This window comes from Triticum dicoccoides, chromosome 5A (genome assembly GCF_002162155.2).
Source record: "Triticum dicoccoides isolate Atlit2015 ecotype Zavitan chromosome 5A, WEW_v2.0, whole genome shotgun sequence".
Classification (NCBI taxonomy): domain Eukaryota; kingdom Viridiplantae; phylum Streptophyta; class Magnoliopsida; order Poales; family Poaceae; genus Triticum; species Triticum dicoccoides.
Window position 1 is genome coordinate 310,756,438 of NC_041388.1, and position 27,182 is coordinate 310,783,619.

The window sequence follows — 27,182 nt, forward strand, 5'->3', positions numbered from 1 at the left end:
GGCTATGCTTTAGAGACTGTCGCATTCACTTTAAATAGGGCTCCGTCGAAATCCGTTGAGACGACACCGTATGAATTATGGTTTGGGAAGAAACCTAAGCTGTCGTTTCTAAAAGTTTGGGGATGCGATGCTTATGTCAAGAAACTTCAACCTGAAAAGCTCGAACCCAAGTCGGAAAAATGCGTCTTCATAGGATACCCTAAAGAAACTGTTGGGTATACCTTCTACCTCAGATCCGAAGGCAAGATCTTTGTTGCCAAGAATGGGTCCTTTCTAGAGAAAGAGTTTCTCTCGAAAGAAATAAGTGGGAGGAAGGTAGAACTTGATGAAGGATTACCTCTTGAACCGGTAAGTGGCGCAGCTCAGGAAAATGTTCCTGTGGTGCCTGTACTGATTAGAGAGGAAGTTAATGATGATGATCAAGATACTTCGGATCAAGCTCCTACTGAACTTCGTAGGTCCACAAGGACACGTTCCGCACCAGAGTGGTACGGCAACCCTATCTTGGAAATCATGTTGTTGGACAACGGTGAACCTTCGAACTATGAAGAAGCAATGGCGGGCCCAGATTCCGACAAATGGCTAGAAGCCATGAAATTCGAGATAGAATCCATGTATGAAAACAAAGTATGGACTTTGACTGACTTGCCCGAAGATCGGCGAGCCATAGAAAATAAATGGATCTTTAAGAAGAAGACAGACGCGGATGGTAATGTGACCATCTATAAGGCTCGACTTGTCGCTAAGGGTTATCGACAAGTTCAAGGGTTGACTACGATGAGACTTTCTCACCCATAGCGAAACTGAAGTCCGTCCGAATCATGTTAGCAATTGCCGCTTCTATGATTATGAGATATGGCAAATGGACGTCAAAACAGCATTCCTTAATGGCTTTCTTAAGGAAGAATTGTATATGATGCATCCGGAAGGTTTTGTCGATCCTAAGAATGCTAACAAGGTGTGCAAGCTCCAACGCTCAATCTATGGGCTGGTGCAAGCATCTCGGAGTTGGAACATTTGCTTTGATGAGATGATCAAAGTGTTTGGGTTTATGCAGACTTATGGAGAAGCCTGCGTTTACAAGAAAGTGAGTGGGAGCTCTGTAGCATTTCTCATATTATATGTGGATGACATACTGTTGATGGGAAATGATATAGAATTCTTGGAAAGCATAAAGGCCTATTTGAACAAGTGTTTTTCAATGAAGGACCTTGGAGAAGCTGCTTATATATTAGGCATCAAGGTCTATAGAGATAGATCGAGACGCCTCATCGGTCTTTCACAAAGTACGTACCTTGACAAGATATTGAAGAAGTTCAATATGGGTCAGTCCAAGAAGGGGTTCTTGCCTGTATTGCAAGGTGTGCGATTGAGCATGGCTCAATGCCCGACCACGGCAGAAGATATAGAAGAGATGAGTGCCATCCCCTATGCCTCAGCCATAGGGTCTATTATGTATGCCATGCTGTGTACCAGACCTGATGTAAACCTTGCCGTAAGTTTGGTAGGTAGGTACCAAAGTAATCCCGACAAGGAACACTGGACAGCGGTCAAAAACATCCTGAAGTACCTGAAAAGGACCAAGGATATGTTTCTCGTTTATGGAGGTGGAGAAGAGCTCGTCGTAAAGGGTTACGTCGACGCTAGATTCGACACAGATCTGGATGACTCTAAGTCACAAACCGGATACATGTATATTTTGAATGGTGGGGCAGTAAGGTAGTGTAGTTGCAAGCAAAGCGTCGTGGCGGGATCTACATGTGAAGCAGAATACATGGCAGCCTCGGAGGCAGCACAAGAAGCAATCTGGGTGAAGGAGTTCATCACCGACCTAGGAGTCATACCCAATGCGTCGGGGCCGATGACTCTCTTCTGTGACAACACTGGAGCTATTGCCCTTGCCAAGGAGCCCAGGTTTCACAGGAAGACCAGGCATATCAAGCGTTGCTTCAACTCCATTCGTGAAAGTGTTCAAAATGGAGACATAGAAATTTGTAAAGTACATACGGACCTGAATGTAGCAGATCCATTGACTAAACCTCTCCCTAGAGCAAAACATGATCAACAACAGAACTGCATGGGTGTTCGATTCATCACAATGTAACTAGAATATTGACTCTAGTGCAAGTGGGAGACTGTTGGAAATATGCCCTAGAGGCAATAATAAAATGGTTATTATTATATTTCTTTGTTCATGATAATTGTCTATTGTTCATGCTATAACTGTGTTATCCGGGAAATCGTAATACATGTGTGAATACATAGACCACAACACGTCCCTAGTGAGCCTCTAGTTGACTAGCTCATTGATCAAAAGATAGTCATGGTTTCCTGATATGGACATTAGATGTCATTGATAATGGGATCACATCATTAGGAGAATGATGTGATGGACAAGACCCAATCCTAAGCTTAGCTCAAAGATCGTGTAGTTCGTTTGCTGTAGCTTTTCTGAATGTCAAGTATCATTTCCTTAGACCATGAGATTGTGCAACTCCTGGATACCATAGGAGTACCTTGGGTGTGCCAAACGTCACAACGTAACCGGGTGACTATAAAGGTACATTATAGGTATCTCCGAAAGTGTCTATTGGGTTGGCACGAATCGAGACTGGGATTTGTCACTCCGTATGACGGAGAGGTATCTCTGGGCCCACTCGGTAATGCATCATCATAATGAGCTCAATGTGATCAAGTGGTTGATCGCGGGATCATGCATTACGGTACGAGTAAAGTGACTTGCCGGTAACGAGACTGAACAAGGTATTGGGATACCGACGATCGAGTCTCGGACAAGTAACGTACCGATTGACAAAGGGAATTGTATACGGGATTGACTAAGTCCTCGACATCGTGGTTCATCCGATGAGATCATCGAGGAGCATGTGGGAGCCAACATGGGTATCCAGATCCCGCTGTTGGTTATTGACTGGAGAGGCGTCTCGGTCATGTCTGCGTGTCTCCCGAACCCGTAGGGTCTACACACTTAAGGTTCGATGACGCTAGGGTTGTAGAGATATTAGTATGCAGTAACCCGAAAGTTGTTCGGACTCCCGGATGAGATCCCGGACGTCACGAGGAGTTCTGGAATGGTCCGGAGGTAAAGATTTATATATAGGAAGTCCAGTTTCGGCCAGCGGGAAGGTTTCGGGGGTTACCAGTATTGTACCGAGACCACCGGAAGGGTCCCAGGGGTCCACCGGATGGGGCCACCTATCTCGGAGGGCCCCATGGGCTGAAGTGGCGTGGGAACCAGCCCTGATGGGCTGGTGCGCCCCACCCAAGGGCCCAAGGCGCCTAGGGTTGGAAACCCTAGGGGGCCATTGCCCCCCCGAGGGGGCATACGCCCCCCTGGTTGGAAACCCTAAGGGGGCCGTTGCCCCCAGGGGCCGTTGCCCCCCTTTTAGATGGGATCTCCAAGGGGGCATGCGCCCCCCTAGCCCCTATATATAGTGGAAGGGAGGGAGGGCAGCCGCACCTTGCTCTTGGCGCCTCCCTCTCCCTCCGTAACACCTCTCCTCCCCGCTTGTGCTTGGCGAAGCCCTGATAGGATCCTGCTGCATCCACCACCACGCCGTCGTGCTACTGGATCTTCATCAACCTCTCCTTCCCCCTTGCTGGATCAAGAAGGAGGAGACGTCTTCCCAACCGTACGTGTGTTGAACGCGGAGGTGATGTCCGTTCGGCACTTGGTCATCGGTGATTTGGATCACGGCGAGTACGACTCCATCATCCCTGTTCACTTGAACGCTTCCGCTCGCGATCTATAAGGGTATGTAGATGCACTCCTATTCCCCTCATTGCTAGAATACTCCATAGATTGATCTTGGTGATGCGTAGAATTTTTTTAATTTCTGCTACGATCCCCAACACCAGCCGGGGCGGATCTTCCTCGAGGTCCAGCCTGCCGCCTGGTTGGATCCAGGGCGGCTGGATCCTCTCGACAATCAGCTAGGATGACATCGTTGACCTGGTTGAGGGGGGACTGATCCCCCACAAATCGGCGCGGCTCCCGGGGGACGAGACTGAGCCGCAGCCGCAGGAGGGTGAGTGTGTTCTCCTTGCCACTCATGTCGATCGCGGGTTTTCTTTGCCTCCCCATCCTTTCTTTCGTGGTTTCTTGAACTTCTTTGGGGCTCAACTCCACCACTTTTCTCCAAACACCATCGTGTACCTTGCCGCTTTCGTGTCCATGTGTGAGAACTTCTTGGGTTGTCGACCACACTAGGGTCTCTTCAAGCACATATTCATGTGTCGCTCTCAGACGGTCAAGAAGGCCAACCCGAGTGACGAGAGGACGCACGTGATACAGATGTGCGGGGGTCTTGGAATTTAGATGAGGAACAAAAGCACTTTCCCAACTATGATCCTTCCCGACTCGGTCCGGGGTTGGCAGTCGACCTGGTTCTACCGCAAGGACCAGCCGACTCCGGGCCAGTCGACTGGACTTCCCCCCTTTTCCATGGCTCGAGTGGAGAAGCCCTCCGCCTTGAGAGTGATCCCAGAGGAGAAGGCGCAGGTGAAGGTGTTGGTTGAGCGGGTTGTCCAACTCATCCGTGACGGAGTGACCGGTATGGACCTGCTGGAGGTCTTCCTCAGTCGACGCATCCAACCACTCCAAGCTCGTGACCATCCGATGTGGATGTACTCGGGACTCGAGGATTCCACTCGGATCCACCCGGAGGATGTCAGTGAGGACAAGGTGGAGTAGTGGCTGAGAGGTATTACCGACAACAAGGATAACCCCCGGGGGTCCAGGAGGGTGGTTCCATTCGACCATTTGCGCCAGCCGGAACAGGTACGATTCTGCATTGTCAAGTGTCTTCTTTATTTACTATGTAGCATCTTGTTGACGGTCGACTGTCTTTCTTTTGTTCGTTGTCTTTCAGGCTCTTGTTGATATGTACTCAATGCCCAATGGAGTGCAGGAGCAAAATGTCGAGGGAGAGGCGAGCGGGGGCGAGAGTGGCTAGTGGCACTCGATGCAGAGGAGGACGAGGAGAGCGACGACCCGAGTGGTGAAGAAGAGGTCGACTCACCTCCTCGCATAGAAAGGAGGTCCAAGCACGCACATGACCGGGCAAGCACCCCTGACCTGGTGGCCGCACCAACCGGGCAGTCTTCAAAGCGCCCTCAAACGTCTTCTCCAGTGCCGACCGAGAAGGTATCGAAACAGCCCAAGACTGTGTCGCCTCCAGTGCCGAAACCACCGAAGGCCACATCTTCCAAACCTCCAAAGGCTTTGCCCAAAATCAAAGTGGTCATTCCCACAGTCTCTGGGTAACAATCTGGCCTGATCCTTTGGTTGACTTGGGTAACAGAACGTAACCGACTGAATGCTGATATTGAAGTGCTGCCACTTCTGGAACTTCTACCCACCAGTACCGAGACGAGGAGATGGAAGACGTGGTTACCTCCAACCCAGGTACAATTCTCGTGATCTTGTTCTTGATTATTTGGTCAATTAAATTCTGGTGATTCACTTGGGGTCGAGTGATTCTTTACAGCCCCACTCAATGTTATCGAGCTTCCGGGTGATGATGAAGACGTGATATCGAGGCCCAGACGGAGCAAGAAAACATTAGCTGGCAAGATATCCCAGTCGGAACTGACGACAGAACCAACAGTCCGGCAGCTTGAAGATGTAGGTAGAGCCTTTGTAACTTATGTTGTCCCAGTGTCGAGTGAACGCCCCGCACCGTCGACTGTACCAGTGTTTTCTTCAGTCATCCAACCTCATGCCTCGGAGCCCCAAGCTGCTGCATCTGGACCGACTGTCCCCTTCTTCACCACCTATCATGTTCCGGAAAGCCAATCGGACGCCGCTGCAGAGGCTATCCATCAGGCTGGCGTAATGATGGAGCGGATGAAGGCGGTGCAAGCCAACAACCAGGCTGCTTACAATGCTAGCGCGGCTCTCCGAGCCAATGTCCAGGTAAGTTGACTTCCGACTGAACTTGTTCTATTAGGATATGCTACCTGAATATTTTCCTTCGTACAATCTCTTGTTGTTTGCTTCGAATTTGTACACCCACTGGGTGTTTTGCTGTCTTTAGTATTTGCACTCTTCCACTCGGTCTAGTTGAATGAGATCTGAATCAGTGGGGGCACGCTAAGTGCACCCACTGGGTGTAGTCCCCGAGACCGTAGTCGACTGCGGGCAGTCGGTTGGGGTCTTAGCGCTTCTTTCTCTTTCCTTTCTTCCACTCGACCTGGGCGAAGCATGCCGAGTGGGATATGAACCAGTGGGGGCACACCAAGTGCACCCACTAGGTGTAGTCCCGAGATCGCGGTTGGCTACTGGCAGTCGGCCGGGGTCTGAATACTTTTTTTTACTCGACCTGGGCAGACCGGTCGAGTGGAAACTAAACCAGTGGGGGTTTAAGTAAACTTTGAAATTTTATTCACTCAGAGGTAAATAATCTCTGATCTTGCCGATTGATATGTCTTTTACTCTCTATAGAAATCTTGTACTCTCATTTCCAAGTTAGCCAAATTTGAGGAGAAGCAGAGGCAGCTCAACCTTGACTTGAAACTGGCCCAACAAAACTTGAAGAAGGCTCAAGATGAAGTTGCTAGTATGGAAGGTAACTGCCTGTTGACTGCTTGTGTCGATTGTCTTTTTAAATTATCCCTTCAATCTTTTGTTTGATCTAAATGCTTATTTTGCAGAGAAAATGAGGTTGGCTCTGGAGAAGAAGGACTTGGACCTTGCAGTTGCGCAGAAGGAGGCTCAAGAGAAGACTACTCTTGCTGACAAAAAGCTGGCTTCAGTCGGAGCGCTGGAAGAGGAAGTAAGCAAGCTGAAGTCCTCTCTCACTGAATCCAACCGAGAGGTGACTCGTCTGAAGAAGGATAAGGTGGCTCTGAACGAGAAGCTAGAATCCATGGCTCATAAGAGAAATGACTTGGAAGCTTATCTGAGAACTCGCGCCAAGAAGCTCTTTCTTATGCTCGAAGGTACCCTTTTAATCCGACTGCTTTACTGCTTGCAAGTTAGTCCTGTCCAGTCGACTCACTAACTCCTTGACTGCAGAATTTTGCCAAAACTTTGAAGAGGAGACTGGATGGATCGAGACGGGTTTGGACCCTATCGTTTCTCCAGTCGGCGACGAGGCTGCCATGAATGTGCTTCGACTGGAATCCCGTGTCGCCAATGTTACAAGTTACCTTGCTCGCCTGAAGGTGACAGTTTCACGCATTGACTCATCGCTCTAGCCAAGGGTGACACTTCAAAATGATCTCGAGTCTCTGATGACTCGACTCAACGAGGTCCCCGGTCGAGTGTAGGAATGGAAGAAGTCCTCTGCTCGATGCGGTGCTGACGTGGCTCTGTCGCTGGTAAGAGTCCATTGCAAGGAGGCCCGCGAAGATAAGCTGGCGGCGATCAAGGTCGCCAGCACCAAAAGGCATGACTTCCAGTCCTTCATGGAGACTTTCCTTGTTGCTGCCACTCGGATCGCTGACAGAATTGACTTGGACGAATTCGTCGAGCCTGCGAGCCCTCCTCCTGCCGAATGAACAAACTTGATATTTAAACTTGTCTTAAATTTGCCTCGGAATGCCGAGTGCTTTCTGTAACCGTTAAACTCTTTCGGGTCTAATGCCCGAGTACTTTTATCTTCGTTTTGAGACTTACGAGATTTTATCCGATCTTGGTTTATCTTCTGCATATGCTTGCATTCATCTTCGAGTAGAACTTGTTCTTCGCTCGGACTCTCCTTCGGAATGCAACCCTGAAGGGGATATCCCAGTCGACCTGCACCTCGCCATCCTTGCGGAGAAGGATGGAGCACATATTGTATTTGTGGTGCAGCCCCGAGGAGAGAGTTGCAGTCGACCTGCACCTCGTCATCCTTGCGGATAGGGATGGAGCGGACATTGTACTTGTAGCGTAGCTTCGTGAGGGGATTGCAGTCGACCTGCACCTCGTCATCCTTGCGGATAGGGATGGAGCGGACATTGTACTTGTAGTGTCGCTCCGTAAGAGGATTGCAGTCGACCTGCACCTCGTCATCCTTGCGGATAGGGATGGAGCGGACATTATACTTGTAGCGTAGCTTTGTGAGGGGATTGCAGTCGACCTGCACCTCATCATCCTTGCGGATAGGGATGGAGCGGACATTGTATTTGTAGCGTAGCTCCGTAAGAGGATTGCAGTCGACCTGCACCTCGTTATCCTTGCGTATAGGGATGGTTTTGGAACTTAGGCAGTACTGGACTGCAGCTAAGCCCCCGAGTGTGAGGTTTGCTCATCACTCGGTAGGATTTTTTAAACTTAGGCGAGTACTGGACTGCAGCTAAGCCTCCGAGTGTGAGGTTTGCTCATCGCTCGGTAGGATTTTTGAAACTTAGGCGAGTACTGGACTGCAGCTAAGCCCTAGTGTCGGTGTCAAAACCGGCGGATCTCGGGTAGGGGGTCCCGAACTATGCGTCTAGGCCGGATGGTAACAGGAGGCAAGGAACACGATGTTTTACCCAGGTTCGGGCCCTCTTGATGGAGGTAAAACCCTACGTCCTGCTTGATGGGTAGTACAAGAGTAGATCTACCACGAGATCAAGGAGGCTAAACCCTAAAAGCTGGCCTATGGTATGGTTGTTGTATGATGAAGTTGTATCCTCTATCGACTAGCCTGGCCCTGGTTTATATAATGCACCAGAGGCCTAGGTTAACAAGAGTCCTAGCCGAATACGCCGGTGGGGAGAAGTCCTTGTCTTGATCGCCAAGTCTTTGTGGAATCTTCCTTGTATGCGGCAGCTGTCCGAACTGGCCCATGAGTATACGGCCATGGGGGCCTCGGCCCAATCTAATAGATCGGGAGACGACGTGGTGAGTACCCCCTAGTCCAGGACACCGTCAGTAGCCCCCTGAACCGGTCTTCAAGTTAGGGACGCTCCTCGATTCTTCTGAACTGTTCTTCATCTTCGGTCGTCGGTCTTGAAAACTGGTTCAACAAATCTTCTCATCTTCGATCTTGAGGATCGCCAAAATGCATTCGACGAGTTTATACGTCGGGTATCCAAGGAGCCCCTTTAAGTTTCCGGCCTTTATCAATGCCTTATTATTTTTATGCCACACCTCGGGTTTGAAGTTGTTCCCGGGAGGCAGTGTCCTCTTGCGTCCGAGCTCTAACGCCGGACTGTATTCGAGGTATCTTTTGCAGCCGAGCACCAATGTCGGACCGCTTCCCAGCTCTAACGCCGGAATGTATCCGAGCTCCAACGCTGGACTATGTATCCGAGCTTCAACGCCGGACTATATCCGAGGTGTCATATCACCTTGGTTCAAAAAAAGTTTGAAGGAGTTTAGCCGAGCTTAACGCCGGAAATGCCCTCTACGGAGCCAGCCACTAGCGCCCGAGCTTTATGCTGGACTGCTTCCGAGGTGGTGCACCACCCCGAATGTGGGCCGATTTTTGTGAATATTTTTTGTTGGTGCAATTTATTCTCTGCCGAGATATATAGCCAGTAGCCCTCAAGGTGTGTATCGGTCTAAAACCCGAGATGCACCTGAAGGATGACGTAAGACCGCTGATCCTAGTAGTCGCTGAGACTCAGGTTGATTTGCAAAATCGGCCAGAGGATCAAGTCCAAGCTCGGCAGAATACTTCGGGACACTAAAAGCGGCGTGCTCAGTCCTCGAGACTCAGGTTGGGTGCGGCCGACCAACCTGAGGATCAAAATCTCCTCGGAAACTATATTGCACATAAAATTTTCTGCATTGGACAAGCAATGCAGTAGCCCCCGAGACACTGATCGGGTGGCAACACCAGATTAGGGGATCGATGTGCCCCTTTAATATTTGTAAATAATAAGCCGGAAGCCCAGTAGCCCCCGAGCCTTAATGCGGGCATGGGTGGCCGAATTAAGGATCAATATCCATAGTAAAATCACAAATTATGTGTAATGACTCTATGTATCCAAGTGCTTTACGTCATTAATGCTCAGATCCGCATTATACAAAACTTTGTTAACCGACCATCGGCTTCCACCTCCTCGGCCAGTAGCCGAGGAGTGTTTGTCCTACTTTATAAAACCTTTATGAGGGCAAAGATTTACAACAAACAAGGAAATCTGGCCATACGGTTTTATAAACAAAGGTACGTAGAGAGTTATATTACTGTTTAACAGAAGAAATGTCTTCCAAAGAAAATAGTCCCGCTATCGGTTCCTTTCTTTGGGTTGTCATGCTAAGCATGATCATTAAAACTCAGCTCTAATGTAAGAGCAAAATATCGAGGATTTAGTTTAGGAGGCTAGTTAATAGCCCCCGATAGTGTTTGGCGACAGTCGGGGTCGAGCCGTAAACACTTCGGCCAATGTTATGAACGGCCCGTCATTTAACATAGTCATCGGATCGCTGACCAGTTTACGCTTATTGTGACAGTCAGTTTTCGGCTTTCTCCACTGAGGTGCTTAACCATGTGAGCTCGAAGCACAATCGCAGTGGTTCTCCCTTTGCACGCCTAGCCAAACAAAACGGAACATAGGAAGCGAGTGCAGGAGCCGGGCAACCCAACTATTGACTGAAGACACAATTCGAAACCGATGCATATATAGCAATATCTGAGAATGTTTTTGCCGAATCCCTAAAGGTGTCCGGTGTTGCACTGCGAGACTAATGCTGGAAAAGCAAAAATAGTTTAAAAGTGCCAAAAAGCTTGGAAAACCAAGAAACGTCAGTAAAAACATGACGTCCGAACAAGATCAAGTGTTCGGTGCCAATCCGAAAATTGGTCTTAGAAAAAAGAGGTGCTTCTGTCGTGCTTTAACATGATACATCCTATCTCAAGACTTCGAGCGGGTCAGCCTACGGCTTCAACCTCCTATCCCGAGGGCGGAGTACTTCTCATTAGGCCAGTTTAGCAAACTAAACTCTAGCGGCTTTGAGAGAGAAATTAGGCTCCCCGGCTAGTGACCGCACACTCGCATCAAAAAAAGGAGTGATAAATAATAATAATAAAACTTTGCAACAACTAAGAAGAAGAACACTTATTATAAAACGGCTCAAATAAACTTAAGAGCCCCCAAGTGACTTGAGTAAAAGAATGATTCCATGTACCGAAGTACTTATATCATATCTGTGTTCAACCGAACTTTAAACGCGTCTTAACCGACCGTCGGCTTCTCCCTCTTCGGTCAAGGACCGAAAAGTGTTATGTACTCCATCTGTCGAGAATATCGACGGTGTTTCCAATAACCAGGCAATCAGGCCATAAGGCTATAACAGACAAAGCGCGCTCAGGGAACTTATGCTATATTACTGCAAAGTGTAAGAAGCATCTTCGAAGAAAATAGTAACCCCACCGATACCTTTCTTCGGCGCTCATTGTTATTATGAGACTTGTGCAATAGATTTTTTGTACTCATGGATTCCGTTGTGTGCCGACCATCATTGAAAACAATAAGAGCGCTAGCTTTCGGCTTCACCCAGTCTGAGGTCCGGCTTGGGTGACCCAATCGTGACAATCGCAGAGGTGCTCCCTTTACTCCCTAGCCGAACAATCGGGAACGTAGGCGTAAACACAGGAGCGAGGCAACCCAGCTTGCAAATCGCTTAAGTCAATATGGTGCATATTGTGGCATAATACACGAACAAGGAACGAAGCCGTACAAGTATAATCATATGCAAGAGGAAAAGCTTCATAAAGGAAGCCCCCAAGTAAACAGGGTATTTGAATTTATGCGTCACAAACAAAGTTTGGACAAGGAAAAAAAATTACAAGCAACTTTTTTCCAAAAAAGTATAATTCTTGGTCGAACCGAACACAAGTTAGAAATTAAAGCTTTGAGCATGAAAGCGACTTAGCTGGTTAATGTGTTCGGTATTGTTGACATGGTCCGAGCTTGATGCGGGGCAAGGTTCCATCCCCCAAGCCGGTCCCGAGGTGGCGGAGCGGAGAGCTCGACACGCCGAAGTGGTGACATAGCACGGTCAATGCAGACCGGCAGAGTGACACCGAAGTCCCCGGATCATTTTCCTGTGCACAAAAATAGTGCAAACCGGAGATAATAGTAATAATTATAATTAAAAAAATGTTGCATGATAAATAATTTATGCAAAGTGAGGAATAGAAGAAATATGGCCTGGCGCCGAAGTCAATGTCGATGCAGGGCGTCGGCGTGATGTAGTAAAGGCGTGGCAAAGCCTGAATTCACAGGTCGGTCCGAGCTCCGGATGTGGCGTTCGCCGGACTATGTACGGAAACTGATCGAATCACCACGCGACCCTCGTTAATGCGGTCACCATTTGATAGACCTGTGTACATATCATGGACAAACCAAAGTAGTAATTCCTTGGGAAAAATGAACCCAAACAAGCAAAAAATACTGGGATTAATAGCACCTGGTTTATTTGTTGTAGCAATCCGAAGGAAGATGATTCCCAAAATTGGGACTCGCTCCGCACACCCATTGCCTGATGGGCGATAAAACGACGGCATGGCAATGCTGGTAAAGGTTGACTCGCCGAGGCAAAGCCCTCGGCCCAGCTAACATGACGGAGCTGGTCGGCTAGTGACGCCGAAGCGTCCGGAGTAGGTTGATGAAGAGATGACGAAGCCCCCGGACTAGCCGAGATGTCGAAGTAGGTCGGCGTGATGGACACCAGCTTGAAGAAGCAATAGTGCGGCCCTGTCAATGCAGGTCGTGACGTGGTCGATGCCGGCTTGATGAAGCGACCATGCGGGGATGTCGGTATGCCTGCTCCGTGTAATCCGTGGGGCGGCAATGTTGATGATGATTTATCCTTCGCGATGCCGGACTCTTGTTCGACTTGCCGAGATGATGATCCGAAGAAGTTGAGCTCGGCTAAAGTGACGACGTGTCTAGCGCAGGTCGGCAGCCGTGGAGTAATATTACCGGACTGGTTTGACACCAGCATGATGTTGAAGATCATGTTCAAAAGATCTTAAAGTTAGTGGGGTGTGTTCGGGAACAAAACACAATGCCCCATACAAAACTTCCTTCAAAAGGGATGTCCGAAATCCCGTTCATAAAAAAGATGAACTCGGGTCGGATTCGTTTTCGTGCAGAAAATAGATCTGAAAAGTGATGCACTAATCGGAAGGTTCCCGGAGTTTGGACGGCCGGATCGAGCTGAAATTTTGAGAGGTGGTATATATAGGAATTCCGCAGCCGATCAACGGTTGGATCTTCCAAAGGACGTCCGAGCTAGAAGCTGGACACCACGCCCTAAACTCATCCAAATTCCCATCCAGATTTGACAGGGCTCCGGTATATCGTGGATTGTTAGAGATTCCTCCGTCGGAACTCGACGAAATTTTCCAGGGTTGTTATAGACCCAATTCCGCACAATTCCACCAAAGCGATCGTCAAAGCGATACTCGAGGAGGTGGTGGCGGCAAATACGAGTTCGCTGTCCAAAAAAACAGCACGGTCGCTTGAGGGCAATGTTGACATTGAGCCCCCGAGCTCCATAGATAATTCCTCCGTGATCTTGATAGAGATCGGAGTTGATGTTTGATGAAGGCCCTCGTCCGAACATGGTGATCCGAACACGGGGCGCAATTCTTGGCCGAACCAAGGTGACCAGTCGAACTGGTGACGAAGACACCGAAGTCGCAGTTGATCTGCAGGCGAGCCATCGATCCTTTTGTCGATCACACAGCAGAACTCTCAATGAAAGAACCAATGTCGGTGTCAAACCCGGCGGATCTCGGGTAGGGGTCCCGAACTGTGCGTCTAGGCCGGATGGTAACAGGAGGCAAGGAACACGATGTTTTACCCAGGTTTGGGCCCTCTTGATGGAGGTAAAACCCTACGTCCTGCTTGATTAATATTGATGATATGGGTAGTACAAGAGTAGATCTACCACGAGATCAAGGAGGCTAAACCCTAAAAGCCAGCCTATGGTCTGGTTGTTGTATGATGAAATAGTATCCTCTATCGACTAGCCTGGCCCTGGTTTATATAATACACCAGAGGCCTAGATTAACAAGAGTCCTAGCCAAATATGCCGGTGGGGAGAAGTCCTTGTCTTGATCGCCAAGTCTTTGTGGAATCTTCCTTGTATGCGGCAGCTGTCCGAACTGGCCCGTGAGTATACGGTCATGGGGGCCTCGGCCCAATCTAATAGATCGGGAGACGACGTGGTGAGTACCCCCTAGTTCAGGACACCGTCACCCCGAGTGTGAGGTTTGCTCATCACTCGGTAGGATTTTTTAAACTTAGGCGAGTACTGGACTGCAGCTAAGCCTCCGAGTGTGAGGTTTGCTCATCACTCGGTAGGATTTTTGAAACTTAGGCGAGTACTGGACTGCAGGTAAGCCTCCGAGTGTGAGGTTTGCTCATCACTCGGTAGGATTTTTGAAACTTAGGCGAGTACTGGACTACAGCTAAGCCCCCGAGTAAGAGACTTGCTCATCACTCGGTAGGATTTTTGAAACTTAGGCGAGTATTGGACTGCAGCTAAGCCCCCGAGTGAGAGACTTGCTCATCACTCGGTAGGATTTTTGAAACTTAGGCGAGTATTGGACTGCAGCTAAGCCTCCGAGTGTGAGGTTTGCTCATCACTCGGTAGGATTTTTGAAACTTAGGCGAGTACTGGACTGCAGCTAAGCCCCCGAGTGAGAGACTTGCTCATCACTCGGTAGGATTTTTGAAACTTAGGCAAGTACTGGACTATAGCTAAGCCACCCACTGGGGGATTTCAGAAACATATGTAAACAATGGACAATCTTTTTAGAAGACTGTAAAACTCTTGTCTTTGATAAATAAAACACAAAGGTATTTTTTATTACATCTCAGCAGACTGAGTGTTTAAATATAAAAGGGGCGGAGCAGCTCCGCATTCCAGGCGCGCGGCCCGTCTTTCTTGTGCTCGACGTTGTAAAGGTGGTACGCTCCATTGTGGAGCACTCTGGTGACCACGAAGGTCCTTCCCAAGAGGGAGCAAGCTTGTGTGGTTTTTGCTGATCCACTCGGAGAACTAAGTCTCCTTCTTGAAATGCTCGACCCCTCACATTTCTGGCAAGGAATCGACGCAGATCTTGCTGATAAATGGTTGATCGGATCAAGGCCATCTCTCTTTCTTCTTCAAGGAGGTCAACTGCATCTTGTTGTGCTTGTTCTGCTTCTTCCTCTATGAAAAGCTCGACTCGGTGTGCATTGTGGAGCAAGTCACTCAGAAGTACAGCTTCGGCTCCATAAACCAAGAAAAACGGGGTTCTGCCAGTCGACCGATTGGGAGTTGTCCTCAATCCCCATAATACTGATGGAAGTTCATCGACCCAGGCTCCTGCTGCGTGTTTGAGGTCATGCATGAGTCGAGGTTTTAGTCCTTTGAGAATCAATCCATTTGCCCTTTCAGCCTGTCCATTCGACTGGGGGTGAGCGACCAAGGCATAGCCGACTCGAGTACCTTGTGAAGCACAAAAAGTCCTGAACTCATCAGAATCAAAGTTTGAACCGTTGACAGTGATGATGCTATGGGGAACACCATATCTGAATGTTATCTCTCTGATGAAGTCGACGGCAGTACTGGCATCAAGGTTTTTGATAGGCTTGGCTTCAATCCATTTGGTGAACTTGTCGACTGCTACAAGCACATGAGTGAATCCACTCCTGCCAGCCCTCAAAGGTCCAACCATATCCAATCCCCAAACAGCAAAAGGCCAGACGAGCGGAATGGTTTTCAGGGCTGACACAGGCTTGTGAGACATGTTGGAGTAGAACTGACAACCTTCACATTTGTCGACTATTTCTTGTGCCATCTCATTTGCTCGAGGCCGGTAAAATCCAGCTCGGTATGCTTTGGCCACAATGGTCCGAGAGGACGCATGGTGACCACAGGTCCCCGAGTGGATATCATTGAGGATCACTCGACCTTCTTCAGGTGTTATGCATTTCTGGCAGACTCCAGTCACACTTTCTCTAAACAACTGTCCTCTTATCACGGTGAAGCCCTTAGATCGACGGACGATCTGTCGAGCCTCTTCTTCATCTTCTGGGAGTTCTCTTCTAAGAATGTATGCGATATATGGTACCGTCCAATCGGGGGTGATGACCAAAACTTCCATGATCAAGTCGACCATGGCTGGAATCTCGATTTCAGTCGGATCGGTGGCACTCTTCGGCTGTGGGGGCTCTTAAGTGAAGGGATCTTCTTGAACCGAGGGTGCATGAATATGCTCCAGGAACACATTACTGGGAATGGCTTCTCTCTCGGAGCCTATCTTTGCCAGATCATTCGGCTACTTGATTTTTCAGTCGGGGGATGTGATGGAGCTCTAACCCCTCGAACCTCTTTTCTAACTTTCTTACTGCATCGCAATAACCAGTCATGGCTGGGCTTCTGACGTCCCACTCCTTCATCACCTGATTGACCACTAAATTCGAGTCGCCATAGACCATGAGGCGATGAACGCCGAGTGAAATGGCCATACGCAACATGTCGGTGCGAAAACCGGCGGATCTTGGGTAGGGGGTCCCGAACTGTGCGTCTAAGGCGGATGGTAACAGGAGGCAGGGGACACGATGTTTCTACCCAGGTTCGGGCCCTCTTGATGGAGGTAAAACCCTACGTCCTGCTTGATTTATTCTTGATGATACGAGTATTACAAGAGTTGATCTACCATGAGATCGGAGAGGCTAAACCCGAGAAGCTAGCCTATGGTATGATTGTATCTTGTCCTTCGGACTAAAACCCTCCGGTTTATATAGACACCGAAGGGGGCTAGGGTTACACAAGGTCGGTTACAAAGGAGGAGATATACATATCCGTATTGCCTAGCTTGCCTTCCACGCCAAGTAGAGTCCCATCCGGACACGGGACGAAGTCTTCAATCTTGTATCTTCATAGTCCAACAGTCCGGCCAAAGGACGTAGTCTGGCTGTCCGGAGACCCCCTAATCTAGGACTCCCTCAGTAGCCCCGAACCAGGCTTCAATGAAGATGAATCCGGCACGCAGTGTTGTCTTCGGCATTGCAAGGCGGGTTCTTCTCCATATTTCAAACGTTTGTAAAGCAGTGTCCAGCCCCATAAATGTTTGGACCTCTTGGCTTCTGTGCCCAATAAGGGCATTTTTACATTCGCCCCCCTAGCTAGATAAATAAATTGTCCATTAAAAGGATGGGGATTCTCAGATCCGATCCACACCATCCTCCCCCAGCGAGAATCCATTAGAGGGCGCTTCGGAAAGATCCATTCCAGCATGGCCGACCTCCGCAGCTCCTCCTCCCGCCCCCGTAGCCCTAAGCCCGGTGATTAGGAGAGGTGTTCCGTCCCACACAGTCAATTAATCAAACTGCAGACTAAGGGATTTCTCCCTCCAGCATACATGGTGCCCGTTCTAGCCGGGCTTGCCACCTACAATGGCGGGGAGCAAGCGGAGAGCTTCCCCAGTCCCTCTACGGGGGAGCGGGTCTGCCTTGTTCCCTATTTATTAAGGGGACTCGGATTTCCAATTCATCTGTTCCTTCGCGGGCTCCTGGAGTTCTACGGCCTCCAATTACACAATTTCACCCCTGCCGCCATTTTATACATCGCCGGCTATGTTGCTCTTTGCGAGTTGTTCCTGGGCTGCGAGGCTCATTTCGAGCTGTGGAAAAGGCTATTTTACCTCGTCCCTCGCACACAGAGGGGGTCACTTTATCAAGTGGGCGGAGCTGAAATATGGCGCATCGCCGGAACCAGATACCTGTCCGGTACCCCGAAGAAGTCATCCGAAGACTAGCCTTTGGAAAGGTTTTATATGGAGGATGTTCCCCTTCCGGACCCTGTTCGACGGGGTCTTCCTGAGTCAGCAATGCTCCTCTGAAGAAACGCCGAAGTTGGCGCCCACGGAGCCCCCAGGAGGAAGACAATGGATAAGTCCTTTACCTGATGAACCGGATTAAAGCACTGGCTCAATCAGGATTGATAGTAATCGAAGTTATGTCAATATGCATAATGCGGGGAGTGCAACCACTTCAATATCAAGGGCACCCCTTGTGGTGTTTTAACAGGGCGGATGACGCCACCCGTTGCGGGCGTAAGGGTCCGGACAATGCTGCCACTTTAGCAAAAATTCTGTCTGAATTGTTCAAGGGAGAGGAAGAGGAGTTCATTCGCATCAAGCCACGGGATGGATTCTCCATGTACAATCCTCCAAGCTGGGTGAGCTATATTTCCTTACTCCCATTCTTTCCCGCATTCTTTGTCGTAGGTATTCACCTTGCCGTTTTGCGGCAAGAACTGCGAAAAGCCATAAAGGAGGTCAGCAGCCCCTCCCCACAACTAGAGGACCCTGACCGGGCCCTCGACTCCGGACTCGAAGAAGATCCGGTCATATTCGTGGAGCTGATAGACCGGCAGTTCTATCAGTTAAGCTGCGATGATGCCATGGTGGCCATTATGGCTGACTATCCCGGACTGCTTCCTGCATCGCACATAAGAAAAACCAAAAATCCCAACTCCAAAAACTAGGATCCCCTTTTAGACACTTCACCTACCATATACATGTGGCTTACATGGAAGGCATTCGGGACGCCCTGCCGAGCTTGCAGCAACTCGCCAACAAGAGGCACCGAGGCCGGGCAGGCCAAAAAGGAAGGCGGTCAGGACGGAGACGCCGGCGCAAAGGTATAACAGAAACCCCGCTCCGTGGTTGTCGTCTTTCTTGAAATGTAATGACGCCTGTGTTTCTTTAACAGAAAAAACGCTCGTTGGAATATGTCTGGCGATGTTGCTAATCATGCTTCCACCAGTCGGGCGCCAGGACCGGACATAGAGGCGGAAGCCGATATGGGGCGGGCGCAGGATAATCCTCCTACAGAGGATGCAGATAGATTATCCGCCACAAATTCAGAAGTGGAAAGCGCCATGAATCATAGGCGCCGCCGGGCCGTACTCCGCGATGCTTGTTTCTCAGCAGAGGCATTTGATGCCTTCAATTCTGGAGAGGCGTACCTCCGTGCTGCTCAAGATGGTCTAGCCAGAGCCATGGATCAGTATCTAAAAGATGTACGGGTAAGTAAATCCGACGATTATATGTATCAGTAGCCCCTGAGACTTGAAATAGTTAGCAGAACTGATTTAAGGATCATCTTTATTGTGCAGGTTCTTACAGAGAAGAATACTTGGCTGTCATAGGAGCCGGAGGAATGCAAGACCCAACTGCGGGCCGCTATTGTCGCATTGAAGGAACCGAAAAAGTCCCCTGCTGGTAGCATTTACTTTAAAGAATGATGGTTACCATATAGTGTGCGGCGTGGCTGCAGATCTAACAATAGATGTTGCAGATGAATCCGGAGAAAATCCGGAGGACCAGCATGTCGTGCGACAGCTACAGGCTGGCGAACGCGTGCTGACTGAGGTCAGGCGGGAGAAAAACAATCTCCAAGACGCCAATACCAATCTGAGCGTGGAACTGAAAGACGTTCGAGCCCAGCTTGCAGACTTCGAGAAGGAGAATAAGCGGCTTCGACGCGACATTTTCAGTAAGTGCTTGAATGAATCCTTTTGAAGGAGTTCGGCGAAGAAGCCGGCTAACAGCGTTATGTCTGTAGGTATGCTGACGGGTCATCCCGCAGAGGAAATGCCCGGGTCTGTGGGTGATCTTCTATCCGAGCTCTCACAACTGCACGAACAAGTTCGGCAGGTGATGCAAGGTGTTGCCTAGGCCTTGTGGCCATCCGTCTCCTTGCCAGAAGGCGTTGCAGAGCTTACGGAGAAGCTCAAGGGAGAACGGCGGCGCTTCCGATTATGGAAGATATCGGCATGCCGTCAAGGTGCCAGGGAAGCCTGGGCCATGGTGAAGACACGGTATACCAAGGCTGACCCAAATCACATGGCCGAGGTCGGACCTATGGGCCCGACGGAAAAGAGATTCCCGTTAGCTTAGTTTATGGGCAAGTAGAATTAGCCGCAAAGTATTCCCAACAGGATTGTAGGCTAGACCGCCTGTTGGATGGTATAGAAGAGGAATTTAGTCAGTCTGCATGACTATGTAATTAAAGTGACATGTATTATGCCTTCTAGCCGGATTGTAGATCATTTGTCATGGCGGACCCTTTTCGCTTCAACCTCGGGACCCCCGCTCAGTTATATAAGAACCGGGGTATGTGTGGAGACCAGGCGTAGGGGTCATTAGTGCTTGAACAGACAAGTGCCCAACTAATTGTGTTATATTACATGGGTAGTAAGAAACATCTTCCAGGGAGAATAGTTCCGTTAAGGGTTCCTTTCCCTAGGTATGCATGCCCTAAAGTGCATGTCCGGACTGCGATAGGAAACGCAGGAAAAAGCATCTGGGGGAACATATGGAAAATAAATAAAAATCATCTTTTGTTCACCGACCGAATATTCCCTTAAGAACGCTAGCTTTCGGCTTCACCCAGTCTGAGGTACACATCCGGCTGACCCGGCAGTAACAATCGCAGAGGTGCTCCCCTTATGCCCTAGCCGAATTAATGGGAACGTAGGGCATAAATACAAGAGCCAGGCAACCCAGCTTGGCCAAAACTTAAGTCATATCGATGCATATAATGGCGAAAAAAGGTACATGCGGGAGTATAACACATGTGCGGGGCATGAGGCCCAGATAAATAATTAAGCTTATGTGAAAGAAGCCCCCAGGTATGATGAGCGCGGCTAGCACGTCTATAATGTGCAAGCGAGGCACAAGTTGGCCCTTTAAGGCCTAGAGAAAGAATAAAAGAAAGAAAGAAAGAAAGAAAAACAAGACAGATAATGTATATGCAAAAAATGGACAGAGGAAGGAGACGAACATAGAGTCCGGCGCTAGGCATAGAATCTTCGGAGCCTGGCCGCGTTCCATGGGTTCAGCTCGAGTCGATTAGTCGATGCATCCCGCAGACGGTACGCTCCACCGGTCAGAACTTGGTCAATAATGAAGGGACCTTCCCATTTGGGCTCGAGCTTGTTCTTTTTCTTATCCGGCAGGCGTAGAACTAGTTCGCCAACGTTATAAGTTTTGGCCCGTACTTCTCTGCTTTGGTATCTGCGAGCATGTTGCTGATAAAATGCGGAACGGGGTTTTGCCATGTCGCGCTCCTCCTCCAGGGTGTCCAGACTGTCCTGCCGATCGAGCTCAACTTTTCTTTCTTCGTACATGCGCACTCGAGGTGAGTCATGAATTATGTCACAGGGCAAGACTGCCTCTGCGTCGTACACCATAAAGAAGGGTGTATATCCGATACTACGATTCGGCATGGTCCGTAACCCCCAGAGTACGGAGTCGAGCTCCTCTACCCAGTGTGTGTTAGACTCCGTTAAGGAACGCACTAATTTGGGTTTAATGCCGCTCATTATAAGACCGTTTGCTCGCTCAACTTGGTCATTGGTTTGGGGGTGATAGACTGAAGCATAATCGAGCTTAATGCCCATTTTGCTGCACCAGAGTTTTACCTCATCGGCCGTGAAGTTCGTGCCGTTGTTAGTGATGATGCTGTGGGGGACGCCATAACGGTGTACGACCCTGGATATGAAGTCTATCACCGGTCCGGATTCAGATGTTTTAACAGGTTTGGCTTCTATCCATTTGGTGAATTTATCCACCATGACCAGTAAGTATTTTTTCTTGTGGGTTCCCCCTTTAAGGGGTCCAACCATATCAAGCCCCCAGACCACGAAGGGCCACGTAATGGGGATTGTTTGGAGGGCGATGGGTGGCATGTGGCTTTGATTTGCAAAAAGCTGGCAACCGGCGCAGCGTTGGACCAAGTCCTGTGCATCTACTCGGGCCGTCGGCCAATAGAATCCTGTACGGAAGGCCTTGCTTACAAGAGTCGGGGCTGCGGCGTGGTGGCCACCGAGTTCGGTGTGAATTTCTGCCAAAGGTTCCGCCCTTCCTCTTCGAAGATGCACCTTTGAAGGACTCCGGTGGTGCTTCTTTTATACAATCCTCCCTCATGGACCCTGTAGGCCTTAGATCGCCGCACTATGCAGTGTGTCTCATTTTGGTCCTCCGGAAGTTCCTGCCTAGTTAGGTAGGCCAGGAATGGTTCTGTCCACGGGGCTATGATGGCCATTATTACGTGGGCTGAAGGTGTTGTTTCGGTGGCAGAGCCTCCGATTATGTCAGAGTGTTCGGTATCGAGTGTTGTGGCCGGATTCGGACTAATATTGCCGGTGTCCCCCTCCCATACCATGGATGGCTTAAACAACCTCTCTAAAAAGATGTTTGGGGGTACCGCATCGCGTTTTGCACCGATGCGGGCGAGGATATCCGCCGTCTGATTGTTTTCCCGAGCCACATGGTGAAATTCGAGCCCCTCGAACCGAGCTGACATCTTTAGGACGGCGTTACGATAGGCCGCCATCTTCGGATCCTTGGCATCAAAGTCTCCATTTACTTGGGATATTGTGAGGTTCGAATCCCCACACACCTCCAGGCGCTGAATGCCCATGGAAACTGCCATCCAAAGACCATGTAACAGGGCTTCGTATTCGGCTGCATTGTTGGAGTCTGTGTACAGTATCTGCAGTATGTATTGAACTGTATCTCCGGTTGGGGACGTCAGGACGACGCCGGCCCCCAGTCCAGCTAGCATTTTGGAGCCGTCGAAGTGCATGATCCAATTGGAGTATGCGCCATACTCTTTAGGGAGTTCGGCTTCCGTCCATTCGGCGACAAAGTCGGCCAATACTTGCGATTTAATGGCTCGCTGGGGTTTGTATGTTATGCCGAACGGGAGGAGCTCAATGGCCCATTTGGCAATCCGGCCCGTGGCGTCGCGGTTGTTTATAATATCATTGAGTGGCACCTCCGAGGCTACTGTAATCAAACACTCTTGAAAGTAGTGTCGCAGTTTCCGGGATGCCATGAATACCTCATAGGCTATCTTTTGATAATGTGGGTACCGTGATTTGCATGGAGTGAGGACAGTGGATACATAATATATCGGCTTTTGAAGAGGGAATTTATGTATGTCCGCTTCTCGTTCGACGACGAGCATTGCGCTTACAACTTGATGAGTTGCCGCAATGTATAATAGCATTGGTTCGCCGATGTTTGGCGCGGCCAGGATTGGGTTGGTTGCCAGTATGACTTTTATTTCTTCCAATCCGGCTGTGGCAGCATCCGTCCACTCGAAGTGTTTGGTGCACCGAAGGAGGCGATAAAGGGGTAACGCCTTTTCTCCTAAGCGGGAGATAAAGCGGCTTAGAGCCGCCACACATCTAGTTAACTTCTGGATTTGTTTGAGGTCTGTTGGGGTGGACAACTGTGACAAAGCTCGGATTTTGGCCGGATTAGCTTCAATACCTCTACTGGAGACAATGAAACCCAGGAGCTTTCCGGTTGGTATGCCGAAAACGCATTTTTCTGGATTGAGCATGATGTCGTATGTTCGGAGGTTGTCGAATGTGAGCCTCAAGTCGTCTATCAGAGAGTCGACATGTTTAGTTTTGACAACCACATCATCTACGTATGCCTCTACTGTTTTGCTGATTTGTTTCTCCAGACATGTCTGAATCATGTGCAGATATGTTGCGCCGGCGTTTTTGAGCCCAAAAGGCATTGTGTTGAAACACAAGGGACCGTATGGTGTGATGAATGTCGTTGCGGCTTGGTCGGACTCCGCCATCTTGATTTGGTTGTAACCGGAGTATGCGTCGAGGAAACACAATGACACGTGTCCTGTGGTAGCATCAATAATTTGATCAATGCGGGGGAGGGGGAAGGGATCCTTTGGGCAAGCTTTATTGAGGTCCTTGAAATCGACACAAAGGCACCAGGATTTATCCTTCTTTGGTACCATCACCAGGTTTGCTAGCCAGTCTGGGTGTTTTATTTCTCTGATGAATCCGGCCTCCAATAACTTGTCTAGTTCGTCTCCCATGGTCTGTCTCTTAGGTTCGGAGAAACACCGAAGAGCCTGCTTGACCGGCTTGAATCCCTTTAGGATATTGAGGCTATGCTCGGCCAGCCTGTGTGGGATTCCTGGCATGTCTGAAGGATGCCAGGCGAATATGTCCCAATTCTCGCGCAGGAAATCTCGTAGTGTGGCGTCCACGGCGGGGTTTAACTGTGCCCCGATGGAGGCTATTTTTGTAGGGTCCGTTGGGTGGACTTGGAATTTGACTATTTCATCCGCTGGTTTAAAAGAGGTGGACTTGGATCTCTTGTCGAGTATCACGTCGTCCCTGTCCACCGTGGAGTGTAGCGTGGTTAATTCCTCGCCTGAGAGGGCTTCGGATAATGCCTCAAGGGCCAGTGCGGCTGTTTTGTTTTCGACACGGAGTGTTGTGTCCGGATCACTGGCGAGAGTGATGATTCCGTTTGGGCCCGGGCATTTTGAGCTTCATGTACCCATAATGGGGTATGGCTTGGAAGATCGTGAACGCCTCACGTCCTAAAAGGTCATGGTATCCACTGCTGAACGGGGCCACTTGAAATGTGATTTCTTCGGACCTATAGTTCTCTGGCGTACCGAACACCACATCTAGTGTGATTCTCCCAGCGCATCGTGTTTCCCGACTGGGTATGATTCCTCTGAAGGTTGTGCTACTTTGCTCAATGCAGTTCCAGTCTATTTCCATTTTTTGAAGAGTTTCCTCATAGATGAGGTTTAATCCGCTGCCGCCGTCCATGAGTACTTTGGTGAGTCGAAAGCCGTCCATGATTGGACTGAGGACCAGTGTGGCTGGTGCTCTGGCTGTTCAGAATTTAGGTTCGTCACTGGCATTGAAGGTAATAGTCGTGTCACTCCATGGTTTTATTGCTGCTACGTGGCAGATTTCGGCAATGCTGCGGAGTGTTTGCTTGCGCCTATTATTTGACGCGAAGGTCTCAAAGACTGTTAAAACCGTATTGTTATCCACGAGATGGTGCTCTATGGTATTTGGGATAAAAAGATCCTCACCACTTTTGGCCACCTGCCGGAGTATCCAACATGCTCTAAGGCTGTGCGTTGGTATTGTATCCGCTGTCCTATGAATTTTGCAGGGTTTGTTAAGCCATCCCTCCAATACGGTTCCGTGCCCTGTAGAGGGTTTTTGTTTCTTTGTAATGAACTCGGGTGTCTTATGATAGTGCACCCTTTTACCTCAGACTGGGTGCATATTCGGAGCCGGATTATCCTAAAATTTCATTCGGTTTTCCAGGCACTTTCCATCGCACAGTACTTTCATACTATGGACGCCAAGTTGGCGAAGCATGATATGTCACAGCGACTTATGGCATTCAGGATTCCCTTGTCCGTGCAGTTATTGCGGAAAAGTGAGACTGTGTCTTCCTTGCGGCAATCCTTAACCTTGTTCATCAGAAGGAGGAATCTAACCCAATAATGATGTACGGTTTCATGGGTCTCTTGCCTAATGTGGGAAAGATCATTTATGTCTGGGTGGGTGGGTGGATTTGAGTCTGGACCCCTACCTGATCTGAGACCCAGGGGCCGAGGGGTTTCCGATTTTGGAAGTTCAGATTCCGGTATGTTGCCCGATGAGTCTGGCCCGCTGCCTGACTCTAGGTTCAGGGTTTGGGTGATGTCCTCCCGTAAACGGGTATCCGGCTTGGAGAGCTCAAGAATTCGGACATAGTTAGTCCTCAAGATAGAGGAAGAATCGCCGCATTGTTCCTCCACCACCGCAACATGATGGGTGACCGGTGGAGAGTTAATCTCCCTTCGATCGGGTTTAAGCCCAATCCGATCATAATCCGTAGCGACTCCCAAGGCGGCGATGCGATCCAAGAGTTCATTTAGGTAAGAGAGCTCCATTGGATCCATCTGCTCGGCGAATTCCGGGCCGACGTGGAGGCTGTTTTTGATGACCCGAGAAGTCCTCATCGGTGCAGCGGCCGAACAGGCAGTCATGACGAAACTGCCTAGCCGGAGAGTTTGGCTGATAGCCAGAGCTCCCCTAACGGTAATGTTGTTTTTAACAACAAGATGAGGCATCCTTCCTTACAGCAACGTCACAGAGGAACTCTCAATGAAAGCACTAATGTCGGTGTCAAAACCGGCGGATCTTGGGTAGGGGGTCCCGAACTGTGTGTCTAAGGCGGATGGTAACAGGAGGCAGGGGACACGATGTTTTTACCCAGGTTCGGGCCCTCTTGATGGAGGTAAAACCCTACGTCCTGCTTGATTTATTCTTGATGGTACGAGTATTACAAGAGTTGATCTACCACGAGATCGGGCTAAACCCTAGAAGCTAGCCTATGGTATGATTGTATCTTGTCCTTCGGACTAAAACCCTCCGGTTTATATAGACACCGAAGGGGGCTAGGGTTACACAAGGTCGGTTACAAAGGAGGAGATATACATATCCGTATTGCCTAGCTTGCCTTCCACGCCAAGTAGAGTCCCATCCGGACACGGGACGAAGTCTTCAATCTTGTATCTTCATAGTCCAACAGTCCGGCCAAAGGACATAGTCCGGCTGTCCAGAGACTCCCTAATCCAGGACTCCCTCACAACTCATACAGAAGTGCCTCGTATTCTGCCTCATTGTTGGAGGAGTCAAAGTGAATCTGGAGAACATAACTGAGTTTGTCACCTCGGGGGGAGGCCAATACCACTCCAGCACCGGAACCATTCAGCATCTTGGACCCATCGAAGAACATGGTCCAATGCTCCGAGTGAATTTGGGCTGGAAGTTGCTGTTCGATCCACTCGGCGAGGAAATCCGCTATTGCTTGGGACTTAATAGCCTTCTTTGCTTCAAACTTGATATCCAGGGGAAGGAGTTCAATCGCCCACTTTGCCACTCGACCAATTGCATCTCTATTATTCAGAATCTCCAACAATGGAGCGTCGCTGGCGACTGTAACAGAATGATCAGAGAAATAGTGTGCAACCTTCTTTCTGGTCATGTAAATTCCATAAACAAGCTTATAATAATGGGGATATCTTTGCTTTGATGGAGACAGGACTTCAGAAACGTAATATACTGGGCGCTGAACTTTATAAGTTTTCCCTTCTTCTTCACGCTCGACTGTGAGTACTATACTGACGACTTGTCCAGTAGCTGCAATGTAAAGCAGTAAAGGCTCTTTGCTGATTGGTGCAGCAAGCACCGGCTGGGTGGAAAGCAGGGCTTTGAGCTCTACAAATGCTGCATCAGCTTCGGGAGTCCACTGAAACTTATCAGACTTCTTCATTAGTTGGTAAAGTGGCAGTGCCTTTTCACCGAGACGAGAAATGAATCGACTCAGAGCGGCCAAACAACCAGTAAGCTTTTGGACATCATGCACACGCACAGGGCGTTTCATCCA